At 35.7% G+C, this 14,681-nt stretch overlaps 1 pseudogene; it reads right to left on the bottom strand.

Moving 5' to 3' along the window:
- Positions 1 to 13,540: 13,540 nt before the first annotated feature.
- On the bottom strand, positions 13,541 to 14,112 carry LOC118925676 (AP-3 complex subunit sigma-1-like; annotated as a pseudogene).
- Between the last annotated feature and the right edge of the window lie 569 nt (positions 14,113 to 14,681).

Genomic DNA, 14,681 nt, shown 5'->3' with positions numbered 1-14,681 from the left:
ATAGTGGGGACCCACTGTTTGATATAAATTGTTGTCCAGAACTAAATTATAAAATTCCTGAGGTTTCCAAGTTATTGCTAAATTTAAAAGATAAAGCTAGCATTTTGCTAGTATGTCCCTCTTTGATTTTCACTATCACATAATAATAATTGTGTGGAAAACTAATAAGGTTACCCTTATAGTTCTAGAAGCACTAGTTCATGGCTTCTGGATCTGGCCCTGATTTGTAGCCATGATCATTGCCATGGAAGAGCTTTTTAAATATAGCTTTATTAGAAATGTAATTCACACACCACAAAGTTTACCACTTAAAGCATACAACTCAGTGGCTTTTAATATATTCACAGAGTTGTGAAACGATCACCACAATTTTAGAAGCTTTTCATCACCCAAACAAGAAACCTTGTACCACTGATAGTCACTCTCCTTCCTCTTCCTCAGCCTTAGGTAACCACTAATATCTGTTCTGTCTCTATACCAATTTGCTTTTTCTGGACATTTCATAGAAATAGAATCATGTAATATGTGCTCTTTTGTGTCTAAATACTTTAATTAGCCCAACATTGTCAAGGTTCATCCATGTTGTTGCCAAGTAATATTCCATTGTATGGATATCCCATATATATTTTTTGAGGTAAAACTGTTATATAACATTATGTAAGTTTCAAATGTACAGCATTATAATTGATATTTGTATACCTTACAAGTGATCTCTGCTGTAACTTTAGTTATCATTCATCATCACACAATTGAGTCCCTTCACCCATTGCCCACCCCTCTGGTAACCACCAATCTTCTGTGTACCTAAACTTTTTGTTTTGTGCTGTTTGTTCATTTGTTTTGTTTTTTAGATTCCACATGTAAGTACAGTACAGAATTTGTCTTCTGACTTATTTTGCTTAGCATAATACCCTCAGATTCCATCCATGTTGTCTCAAATGGCAAGATTTCCTCCTTTTTATGGCTGATTAGTATCCCATTGTACAAATACATATGTGTGTGTGTGTTTTCCATATCTCTTGACTATTGTAAATAATGCTGCAATGAACATAGGGGTGCATATATCTTTTAGAATTAGTGTTTTTGTATTCTTCATATAAGTAATATTCTGTTTATCCATTCATCACTTGATGGACATTTAGGTTATTTCTGCTTTTTGGCTATTTAGAATAATGCTACCTGACCATCTGTATAAAAGTTTATGAGTAGACATGTTTTCAGTTCTCTTGAGTGAGAATTGAATTGAACCTAGGAGTGGATACCAGGGCAAATGTTAACTCTATCTTTAACTGTTTGAAAAACTTCCAGATGTTTTCCAAAGTGGTGGCATTGTTTTACATTACCTCCAATTCCTCTACATCCTTATTATTTTTTTCATATAGCTATTGTAGTAGGTGTATCTCACGGGTAGTTTTGATTTGCCTTTCCCTTATGATTAATGGTGTTGAGCATCTTTTCATGTACTTTTGGTCATTCTATCTTTAGAGAAATTTCTAATCAGAGATTTTTGCCATTTTTTTAGTTGGGCTATTGTTCTCTTAAGTATTGAGGTGTAGGAGTTCTTTGTTCTAGATATAAGCCCCTTATCAGATATATGATTGGCAAATATTTTCTCTCATTCTGTGGGTTGTCTTCACTTTCTTGGTGCTGTTCTTTGCAGCCCAAAAGTTTTAAATTTTCAAGATGTCCAGTGTATCAGTTTTCTTCTTTTATTCTTTGTGATGCTGGTGTCATCTAAGAAACCGTTGAAAAGTTTTTACACTGCTATAATCCTAAAAAAACAGAATGGAACAGCTATTGAGGTAAAAAAAAAAAAGTGAAGTGTTCAGTTTCAGTTATTATGAAACAGAATTGGAGATATCTGGTCACAACTGAACAAATTCTATAATAACATGTGCTGTGGGCCTCTGCCAGGTCTTGTGAGATGAGCCAAGAAACAGCAGCAGTGTGTCCTGGAGGATGAAAACACTTCTTGCTCAATTTTCTCTGCAGCTTGGAAGAGCTGTAAAATGGGAAGAGTAATCAAAAATAATTTTTTTAAGTCATCACCGTAACATTCTGATAAAATTCAGTTAAAAGTCAGATATAACCCACTTAAGATTTAGCTCTGTCAACTATGGGGAAAGGATTCAATTATATTATCCATTTATTTGTGTTGAGCTGCTGCAAACACTATGGGATTTGTGGAGTGAAAATGGTGGCACCTTGACTAAAAATACCTGCTTATTTTTCCCTGAGAAGTTTAACTTACACCATTAGATACCCTGTGTGATATTTTCGTAGTTGAAAAGCAGATTCCAGTAGAGAAGGTTACGTTTTTAACAAAGTAATACCTTATAAAAATTCTGTGCTAACCTCCTGCCTGAAGAAACATAATCCAGTGGACTCCAAGGTTAACTTCTTGACCTCCAGGGAAACCAATTCTTCTGCATTCATTACAAGTTAAGAAATGATTACTCAAGCATATGCTTAACACAGCCTAAATATATGACAGTAAAACCGACAAAGTATTTAATAATTGGTCTTCAGTATTCTAAAAGAACCAGCCAGAGACTTAACCTTTGAAATGTACATTGTTTGCACACACATTCTCTTCTCCTATAAAAATCTGGTTTTCTCAACATCTTCCCCTCATATTCATGGCCAAAGTGCATACTAGGTTTTCCAGGAATTCTCAAATATTTTGTCCTTTCATTAGTGCTATTAAGTTTATAAGACATGTCTTAATTTTTGGTCATATTAATGATTGACAGTTTGATCAGCATGATAATTATCTATACAAAACAAGTTTATGCTTAAACTATCCTGGTCTAGAGAACTAGTTCTGCAACTCTACAGTAGGGACCTGGTCTCCAGATTTCAACCTTAAAAGTTCACCATCTAAGATGACTATATAATATGGGCTAATAAAATTTCATAGTTTAATAAGGAATTATACACAGCATCTACTCTAGCACACATAGCCCTCTTGTCTATAGCAGTCATACAGTTACTAAACAAAAATGGTACAAAAAGGAGAAACTGTATTTGTTTTAAGGCTTTGCTTGCCCTTTTTGGTAAACATAAGGAGATAGTTTGTTATTTTCTTCTCTAGTTTTACTCTACATTCATGTAAGCCTAACTTGCAGGTCAGTACTTGCAGACTGATAGTTGAATGTTTACTGAAGGCAAGCAAGTGATAGGCTTGAAAAATGGGATTTGGCCATTAAACAGCATTGTCCTGAAGTTTGTCTAAGGAATATGCAGGAAAGTACTTATACTGAACCATGGATTTTCTTTATTTTTTAACCTCTTCTTCTTTCCCCACTTCCTTTCTTTGTGAAACCTTCATAAGAGTGTATATCAGTGAAACCTTAATAAAAAAAAAGTTGACATCATAAGAACCAATGTGGGTAACAGAAAAAGAAATTTTCAAACCTCTAATTAATATTCCTGGAGTTATTCTAGAGGATATTAAGTACATAAAATAAAAACAGGATGCTATATAAAGTAACAATTAGAGACCAAGAAAGAGCACTTGGAAAATAAAAATATGCTTGCCAAACAAGTTTTCTTTTCTGGAAAGGTGGAAAAAGGAGAAAGACAAAAAACTTAAGGGTCCATTCCAGGTCCAAGATTTGACCAATAGGAATTCCAAAAAGAAAGCCTGAGAAAATGCAAAGGTAGAAGTCATTACAGAAATCATTGGAGAAAATATGCCAAGGCTAGGATAACCATGACTCTTTAGAGAGAAAAATAATACTACTAGAAGATAAGCAAGATAGTATTACATTGCACTATGGAAAAAATATCCAAAAAGCACTCAGGAAAGTGAAAAATAGGTCACTTTCAAAGGAATAAAATCAGACTGGTAACAGGCTATCTGTAATTATCAGATATCAGAGAACACTAGATTTTGTTTTTAATGGTACGGAGACAACTGGATATCTATATGGGAGCGGGGGAAAGAATCTTGACCTCTACCTCAAATCACATATAAAGTTGAGATAAATGCTTCATCTAAAAATAATTAAAACAAAAAGAAGAAAACAAAAGAGAGTATCCTCATGACTTGGGGGAAAGAGGGACACTGAAAGTGAAAACAAAAAAAGGAAGAATTGATAATGTTTGTCAAATGTTAAGCTTCTTCTCATCAAAAGACATTGTCAAGAGAATGAATAGTCAAGCCACAGATTGGGAAAAAAGTTTCCAAAACGTATTTCACAATGGTCTAGAATCCAGAATATATATAGAACCCCTACAACTCATAAAAAGATAATCCATGTTTTTAAATGAGCCAAAGATTTGATCAGACACTACCTAAAAGAAAATACACAAAATGCACATGAAAAAGTGTTCAAAATCAGATCTGGCAGGTCTTTATAAAAATGAAACTCATAGCTATTCTATGTCTTAGCATCTCCACTCCTAGGTATTTGTCCAAAAAAAATGAAAACTATGCCCACAAAAAGTTGTGTACAAGAATGTGTATATCAGCTTTATTTCATACTAGCTGAAAAAGTCCCCATGTGTCCATCAATAGGACTACAATATGGACAATGTAGACTATAATATGGATGAATATAAAAAACATTATGCTAAATAATACAATCCTTACATAAAAGTGTGAATACCGTTTGAATCCATTTTCATGAAGTCCTAAAACACGTATAATGAATCCACAATGGAAATAAATAAGAACAATGGTTGCCTCTGCAGGGGGTAGATGCAGGGATTTACTGGGAAGTGTAATGAGGAAACATGTAATGTTCTTTATCTTGGATTGCAGTGTTAAAACTCATTGAACCATCCACTTAAAATTTTTGCATTTTGGATTCAAGATGGTGATGCAAGAGGTGAGACAGAGAATTCCTCCCAAAACCACATATAGTATGAAAATATAGTTAATACAACTAGCCCTAAAAGAGCAACAGGAAATAAGGCTGCACCAGACTGCATACAGACCTCAGGAACAGAGCATACCTCACAGAACAGGGTAACGTAAGAAAGCCTTGATCCGGCGGGACCCGAGCCATCCCCCCACCCCAGCTCACTGGTGGGAGGAAGAGAAATGAAGTGGGGAGGGGGTGGAAACCTAGAACTGCTGAACACCCAGCCCTAGAGGTCTGCTTTAGACCACAGACCTACATTGTGTGGTGCTCTGGAGGTTGATGGGGTTGGGGAGCTGGGAGAGGTGGAGTGCTTGAAAGACTGAGATTCCAGCCATTTGTGGAGAGTGGGGATCCACATGCGGCCGCTCTGGGACAAAGGAAAGGCAAGCGGTCTGAGAGGCTTCCTAACAGTGGGAGGGCTGCTGAAGGGGCGGGCTTTGCATGGAACCTGCTACACGGGAGAAGGGAGAGGTGGACAATGTTGTCTGGGTACACTCTGCCCAGCAGGATGGGAACTTTGAGGAACTTCAGGCGCCCCAACCCGCTGGGTGACTACTCAGCTCTGAGGACTCCCACTATGACACACAGCCTGCTGCACCTTGCTCCTGGCCTGCTGGCACTTGCAAACCAGCAGTCAGTACCCTGACATCAGGCCAGCTGGAGGGAGGCCCCACCTAAAACAGCTAGAGATGCCAAGCACAGAGGCTTACACCTGTGTGCTCAGCCCACTGGCTCTAATACTGAAGACAGGCACTGCAGCTGGGAATCAGGACATAGCTCTTTCCTGATCCCAGGCACCAGTGTAACTCCCCTATGACCCCCATCCTCAATCTAGGGGCTGAGCAGCTCCAGGGACTACAGCTTCCGGGCACTAGAGGGCACCACATAGAATTATGAAATGTCAAATGAACCTGGTTCAGACCAAAATATCACAAACCCCAGGAAAAGGGCCAAATGAAACTGAACTCACCCATCTTCTTGAAAGAGACTTTAAAATAAAAATCATAAACATGCTCATGGAGGTACAGAAAAATATTCAAGAACTCAGGGATGAATTTAAGATGGAGATTTAATCATTGAGAAATTCTGTATCTGAAATGAAACATACAATGGAGGGATTCAAAAGCAGATTAGATGTAGTAGAAGAGATGGTAAATGGGATAGAAAATAGAGAAGAGGAATACAAAGAAGCTGAGGTACAGAGAGAGAAAAGGATCTGTAAGAATGAAAGAATATTGAGAGAACTGTGAGACCAATCCAAATGGAACAATATTCACATTATAGGGGTACCAGATGAAGAAGAGAAGAGAGAAAATGAGATAGAAAGTGTTACTGAGGAGGTAATTGTTGAAAAGTTTCCTGATCTGGGGAAGGAGATAGTCTCTCAAGCCATGGAGGTGCACAGATCTCCCAACACAAGGAGCCGAAGGAAGACAACATCAAGACATATAATAATTAAAATGGCAAACATCAAGGATAAAGACAGACTTTTTTTTTGAGAGGGCATCTCTCATATTTATTGATCAAATGGTTGTTAACAACAATAAAATTCTGTATAGGGGACTCAATGCTCAATGCACAATCATTAATCCACCCCAAGCCTGATTCTTGTCAGTCTCCAATCTTCTGAAGCATAACGAACAAGTTCTTACATGGTGAACATATTCTTACATAGTGAATAAGTTACATGGTGAACAGTGCAAGGGCAGTCATCACAGAAACTTTCAGTTTTGATCACGCATAATGAACTATAAACAATCAAGTCAAATATGAATATTTGTTTGATTTTTATACTTGATTTATATGTGAATCCCACATTTCTCCCTTATTATTATTATTATTATTATTTTATTTTTAATAAAATGCTGAAGTGGTAGGTAGATGCAAGATAAAGGTAGAAAACATAGTTTAATGCTGTAAGAGAGCAAATGTAGATGATCAGGTGTGTGCCTGTAGACTAAGTGTTAATCCAAGCTAGACAAGGGCAATAAAACATCCACAGATGCAGAATATTTCTCTCAAAACAAGGGGGGTGAGGTTCTAAGCCTCACCTCTGTTGATCCCCAATTTCTCACCTGATGGCCCCCCTAAAGACAGACTTTTAAAAGCAGCTAGAGAGAATAAAAGATCACATACAAAGGAAAACCCATCAGGCTATTATCAGGTTTCTCAACAGAAACCTTACAGGCCAGCATGATATGTTTAATGCAACGAAGCAGAAGGGCCTCAAACCAAGAATACTCTACCTGGTAAGGTTATCATTTGAATTTGAAGGAGGGATTAAACAACTTTCAGATAAGCAGAAGCTGAGAGAATTTACCTCAACAAATCACCTCTACAGTGCATTTTGGAGAGACTGCTATAGACGAAAGTACTGCTAAGGCTAAATAGACATCACCAAGAGAAATAAAACCAGAGCAAAGCAGAATAATTAATTACTAAGCAGATGCAAAATCAAATCAACTACCCCCAAAATCAGTCAAGGGATAAACAAAGAGTACAGAATATGATACCTAACATATAAAGAATGGAGGAGGAAGAAAAAGGAGGGAAAAAATGAACCTTTAGGTTGTGTTTGTAATAGCATATGAAGTGAGTTAAATTAGACTCTTAGATAGTAAGGGAATTACCCTTAAACCTTTGGTAACCACAAATCTAAAGCATGCAATGGCAGTAAGTACATACCTTTTGATAATCACCCTAAATGTAAATGGTCTAAATGCACCAATCAAAAGACATAGAGTCACTGAATGGATAAAAATACAAGACACATCTATATGCTGCCTACAAGAGACTCACTTCAAATCAAAACACATACACAGACTGTAAGTGAAGGGATGGAAAAAGATATTTCATGCAACTAATAGGGAGAAAAAAGCAGGAGTTGCAGTACATGTATCAGACAAAATAGACTCCAAAACAAAGAAAGTAATAAAAGACAAAGAAGGACATTACAGAATTATAAAGGGGTCAGTCCAACAAGAGGATATGACTGTTATAAATATCTATGCACCCAACACAGGATCACCTACACATGTGAAACAAATACTAACAGAATTAAAGGAGGAAATAGAATGCAATGCATTCATTTTAGGAGACTTCAACACACCACTCACTCCAAAGGACAGATCAACTCGACAAAAAATAAGTAAAAAGACAGAGGTACTGAACAATGTATTAGAACAGATGGACTTAATGGACATCTACAGAACAGTTCATCCAAAAGCAGCAGGATACACATTCTTCTCAAGTGCACATGAAGCATTTTCAAGAATAGGTCACATACTAGGCCACAAAAAGAGCCTCAGTAAATTAAAAAAGACTGAAATTGTACCAACGAACTTCTCAGACCACAAAGGTATGAAACTAGAAATAAATTACACAAAGAAAACAAAAAAGCCCACAAACACATGGAGGTTTAATAACATGCACCTAAATAATCAATGGATCAATGACCAAAAAAAAACAGAGATCAAGAAGTATATGGAGACAAATGACAACAATAATTCAACACTGCAACAACACTGGGACACAGTGAAGGCTGTACTAAGAGGGAAGTATATTGCAATACAGGCCTACCTCAGGAAAGAAGAACAATCCCAAATGAACAGTCTAAACTCACAATTAATGAAACTAGAAAAGGAAGAACAAATGAGGCCCAAAGTCAGTAGAAGGAGGGACATAATAAAGATTAGAGAAGAAATAAATAAAATAGAAAATAAAACAATAGAAAGAATGGATGAAAGCAAGAGCTGGTTCTTTGAGAAAATGGATAAACCCCTAGCCAGACTAATCAAGAAAAAATGACAGTCTACACACATAAACAAAATCAGAAATGAGAAAGGAAAAATCACTACGGACACCACAGAAATACAAAGAATTATGAGAGAATACTATGAAAAATTATATGGTAACAAACTGGATAGCCTAGAAGAAATATACAAGTTTCTAGAAAAACACAACCTTCCAATGCTGACCAAGGAAGAAACAGAAAATCTGAACAGACCAATTACCAGCAATGAAATTGAATTGGTAATCAAAAAACTACCTAGGGAAAAAACTTCTGGACCAGATGGCTTCACTGCTGAATTTTATCAAACATTTAGTGAACACCTAATGCGCATCCTCCTTACAGTTTTCCAAAGAGTAGAAGAGGAGGGAATATTTCCAAACTCATTCTATGAGGCCAGCATCACTCTAATACCAAAACCAGGCAAAGACACCAGAAAAAAAGAAAATTACAGACCAATATCCCTGATGAACATAGATGCAAAAATACTCAACAAAACATTAGCAAACTGAATTCAAAAATGCATCGATAAGATCATCCATCATGATCAATTAGGATTTATTCCAGGGATGCAAGAATGGTACAACATTAGAAAATCCATCAACATCATCCACCACATCAACAGAAAGAAGGACAGAAACCATATGATCATCTCCATAATTGCAGAGAAAGCATTTTACAAAATTCAACACCTATTCATGATGAAAAATCTCAACAAAATGTGTATATATAGAGGGCAAATGCCTTGACATAACAAAGGCCATATATGACAAACCCACAGTGAATATCATACTTAACAGGAAACAGCTGAAAGCTTTTCCTCTAAGATCAGGAACAAGAGAAGGATGCCCACTCTCCTCCATTTTATTCAACATAGTGCTGGAGGTCCTAGCCATGGCAATCAGACAACAAAGAAATAAAAGACATCCAGATTGGTAAGTAAGAAGTTAAACTGTTAGTGTTTTCAGATGACATGATATTGTACTTAAAAAAACCCTAAAGAATCCACCCCAAAACTACTAGAAATAATAGCTGAATTCAGCAAACTTGCAGGATACAAAATTAATACACAGAAATCTATTTCCTATATACTAATGATGGACAAACAGAAAAACAAATCAGGAAAACAATTCCATTCACATTTGCATCAAAAAGAATAAAATACCTAGGAATAAACCTAACCAAGGGGGTGAAAGACCTATACCCTGAAAACTACAAGACACTCATGAGAGGAATTTAAGAAAACACCAAAAATGGAAATACATCCCATGCTCATGGATAGGAAGAATTAATATTGTCAAAATCATTACACTGCTTAATGGAATGTACAAATTCAATTTAATCCCTATCACAATACAACAGCATTATTCAATGAACTAGAGAAAATAGTTCTAAAATTCATATGGAACCACAAAAGACCCTGAGTAGCCAAAGCAATTCTGAAAAGGAAGAATAAAGCTGGGGGGGATTATGCTCCCTGATGTCAAGCTCTCCTACAAAGCCACAGTAATCAAGATAATTTGGTACTGACACAAGAAGAGATCCATAGATCAATGGAACAGAATAGAAAACCCAGATATAAACCCACACATATATGGCCAATTAATATATGACAAAGGAGCCATAGATGTGCAATGGGGGAAATGACAGCCTGTTCAACAACTGGTGTTGGTAAAACTGGAGAGCTACATGTAAGAGAATGAAACTGGATTATTGTCTAACTCCATAAACAAAAGTAAACTCAAAATGGATCAAAGACCTGAACGTAAGACATGAAACCATAAAATTCTTAGAAGAAACAAAGGCAAAAATCTCTTGAATACAAACATGAGCAACTTTTTCCTGAACACATCTCCTCAAGCAAGGGAAACAAACGCAAAAATGAAAAAATGGGACTACATCAAGCTAATAAGCTTCTGTACAGCGAAGGACACCATCAGTAGAACAAAAAGACATCCTACATTATGGAAGAAAATATTCATAAATGACATATTCAACAAAAGGTTTTTTAGCATCCAAATATATAAAGTACTCACATTCCTCAACACCCAGAAAGCAAATAACCTGATTCAAAAATGGGCAGAGTATCTGAACAGACAATTCTCCAAAGAAGGAATTCAGGTGGCCAATAGGCACATGAAAAGATACTCCTCATTGCTAATTATGAGGGAAATGCAAATTAAAACCACCATGAGATATCACCTCACTCAAGTTAGGATGGCCACCATCCAAAAAACAAGGAACAACAAATGGTGGTGAGGATGCAGAGAAAGGGGAAACCGCCTACACTGCCGGTGGGAATGTAAATTATTTCAACCATTGTGGAAAGTAATATGGAGGTTCCTCAAAAAACTAAAATTAGAAATACGATTTGACCCAGGAATTCCAATCCTAGGAATTTACCCAAAGGAAACAAGATCTCAGATTCAAAAAGACTTATGCTGCCCTATGTTTATTGCAGCACTATTTACAATAGCCAAGATATGGAAGTAACCTAAGTGTCCATTAGTAGATGAATGTATGGAGAACCAATGGTACATATACACAATGGAATGTTATTCAGCCATAATAAGAAAACAAATCCTACCACTTGCAACAACGTGGATGGAGCTAGAGGGTATTATGCTCAGTGAAATATGCTGGACGGGGAAAGACAAGTACCAAATGATTTCTCTCATTTGTGGAGTAGAACAATGAAGCAAAACTGAAAGAACAAAACAGTAGCAGACTCACTGACTCCAAGGGACTGTCAGTTATAAAAGGGTGGGTGGGGAGGGAGGGAGAAAGGAATTGAGTGGTATTATGATTGGTACACATGGTGTGGGGGTGTCATGGGGAAGACAGTGCAGAACAGAGAAGATAAGTAGTGACTCTGTAGTATCTTACTATGCTGATAGACAGTAGCTTCAATGGGTTATTGGGGGGACTTGATAATATGGGTGAATGTAGTAACCAGAATATTTCTCATGTGAAACCTTCATGATACCTTAATTAAAAAGTATAAAAAATTAAAAAATTAATACAAACCTCTAGTATGCACAATCATGTTTGCTTTTTATATACATGCTTCCCTCTGAATAGCTGTGAGTATGGTTTTTTAATACATGTGCAAAGGCCAGATGACATATAAATTGGGGATCAAAGGAACATTCTCATGTGTTTTCCCACACAAAGCAGTTTATGTCCATCTATTTTCTGATGCTAGATATTCCTCTAATAAGGGACAAAATGTTTTAGTTTTTAATTTGAAATAAAGGATAGAGCTAGAGCCTTTTGTAATGCCCACATTCAAGGGCAAGCAGAATAGGGCATTTTTTAATGGTTCCAAGCAGGGACAACTAAAAACTCAGAAGGAAGGGGAAGAACCAGAATTCTGGAGCAAAAGTATCACAAAAACTTTCAAGTAAAAAAACTTTCAGTTAAAAAAAAAGAGTACATGCAGAGAATCATGGCAAGATGTTGACAGTTGTTGAATCTAGGTAGAGGGTATTTAGACTTTCATGGTAGTGTTCTTTGTTTTTGCACTTCTTTTTGCTTTTTACTTTATTATTTTATTGAAGTATAGTTGATAAACAATATTTTATTGGTTTCAGATGTACAACACAGTGATTCAAATGTTAACTATATTATTAAGTGCTCACTAGAGTAAGTTTTGTTACCATCTGTCAACATACAAAGATGTTACAATATAATCAGTATCTTCCATGTGCTGTACTTTCATCTCCTGATTAGTCTTTCAATTTTCATGTATATTTGAAAATTTTCAAAGTAAAAAGGGTGTGAGAAATCTGTAGAAAGGCCAAATATGTTTGAAAATTTTCCTTTAAAATATTAGGAGATATTCAAATATAATGGAAACATATAATTATAACCAAAAAGTTATGGTTAATTGTTCATAGTCATATCTAATGAAATGCAGATGATATTGAAGTATATAATTAATAAAATTGTTTCAGTTGAATTTTTTCCAGTTATCTTGGCGTTTATTTAAATTAAGAGAAAAAGGTCATAATGTTTTCATGAAACACATACTTGGTTCTTCAAATAATGATTGTGACAAATAATAGATTTAATTTGTAATCCATTCAAAACACCAGCATGTGGGGTTGTACATAATTAAAGAAAAGTCTGAAACATTTTTTGAAATACTGTAGTAGCCAATACATAGAGCAATACCTTCAGTAGAAGTATATACCTACTAAAATTGTTTCAGTTGAATTTTTTTTCCCAGTTACCTTGGCATTTATTTAAATTAAGAGGAAAAGGTCATAAAGTTTTCATGAAACACATACTTGGTTCTTCAAATAATGAATGTGACAAATAATAGAAAGAATTAATTTGTAATCCATTCAAAACACCAACATATGGGGTTGTACATAATTAAATAAATGTCTAAAACACTTTTTGAAATACTGTAGTAGCCAATACATAGAGAATGCCTTCAGTAGGCACAGGAATGCAGTTTAGGAATGAAAAAGAAAATCACATGGGAACTACTGTACCCACTTTCTTTAAAATCATTAGGCAAAAAAAGCAACTCTGATCTTCACATAATAATACTACCCTTGTATACAGTACCTTGACTTAAATCCATGAGGAAAATACAAGATTCTCCTCTATTTTTGGTAAACAACTATATATATGATTTTTCCCTCTGGATTTGATCTTAGAGTAGTCTTATTTATTTATTTATTTACTTTAAAAAATTAAAGATATACAGTTTTATGAAGGTTTCACATGAACAACATTGTGGTTTCCACTTTCACCCATATTATCAAGTCCCCACCCGTCCCCCCCACCATTGCAGTCACTGTCTATCAGGGTAGTAAAGATTCTGTAGACTCATTACTTGTCTTCTGAGAGTAGTCTTTTTAATATTTTATATAAAAGAAGGCAGGTTTGGCACTTTTATACGTATGCCATCAATGTTAATAGTTCTTGGGATTGCAGGAAGATTCATATTCTTTACAGCTCATACATACTTGAGCTGAGCTCCTGCTTTGCCAGCCTCAGATTTCTTCAGTTTATTTTGTGCATCAATTTTTGTAACAACCTCATTCATGTTGGTATCCAATACCATTCCTCCATCACCATTTCTGCAAGAGTATTGTAAACTCTGTCTACAAGGAAAATTAAATCCAGTTCACAGATATTTTGAAAAATACTTGTCTAAGGTTTCTAACAATACTTGAATTAGATATAAAATGCCAAGTTCACTCTAAACAGTCCACATGAAGACAAAACATAGGTTGCATAATGTCTGTAAGTCAGTGTGTTGTCAGATCCTCAAATTAATTATCATCCTTCTAGGGAATTACAAACATTTTCATCTCTCTTAGATACCAAATTAAGGTCTCACTGAAGGTTTCACAGTTGTGCATCTTCACTGCAAATGAGGACGGCCTTGATCATGGTCAGGTGGGCAGGGCCACCTGCGGACAGCAAGGGCATTTTACGAGCTACTCCTTCCCCAGTTTGAGATTTTTGCTTGTCTTTTTGCTTGTTTGTTTATTGTTACGACGGGTTTTGTTTGCTTGCTTATTTTGTAAATTTTCAAATAAACAGAACAGTGGAGATAATGAATGGGAATAGAAGGGAAAGAATGGATATTTGAAATACTACCTACCCATCAACCAAATTCAACAATTACCAACATTTCCCCAGTCTTGTTCCATGTATTCCTATTTTTTATTTTCCTGGACCATTTTAGAGTAAATCTAGATAGATATCATATTGTCTCACCTGTAAGTGCTTTGAGTATATCTCTAAAGATAGGAGCTTTTTCTTTTCTGTAACATGCCAATAGTGTCACCTTCATACCTAACAAAATGATTCCTTAATACCATATAATATTTTAGAGTAAGCTATTAAAGATTTCCAATAATTTTTCATGTAATTTTGGTTGAATTTTCTGATATTGTTAATTGGCCTTCTGTAACTCCAGGGGGAAAATCCCAGGGAAAAGTACCTTTGAAACCAAAATCAGTGAAAGGGAGAAATAAAGTGGGAGAAACTTGTTT

The sequence above is a fragment of the Manis pentadactyla genome, chromosome 16 (assembly GCF_030020395.1).
Source record: "Manis pentadactyla isolate mManPen7 chromosome 16, mManPen7.hap1, whole genome shotgun sequence".
NCBI classification, from domain to species: domain Eukaryota; kingdom Metazoa; phylum Chordata; class Mammalia; order Pholidota; family Manidae; genus Manis; species Manis pentadactyla.
Note: the sequence above shows the minus strand (reverse complement) of the source record. Positions and strands in the feature narration are given on the sequence as shown.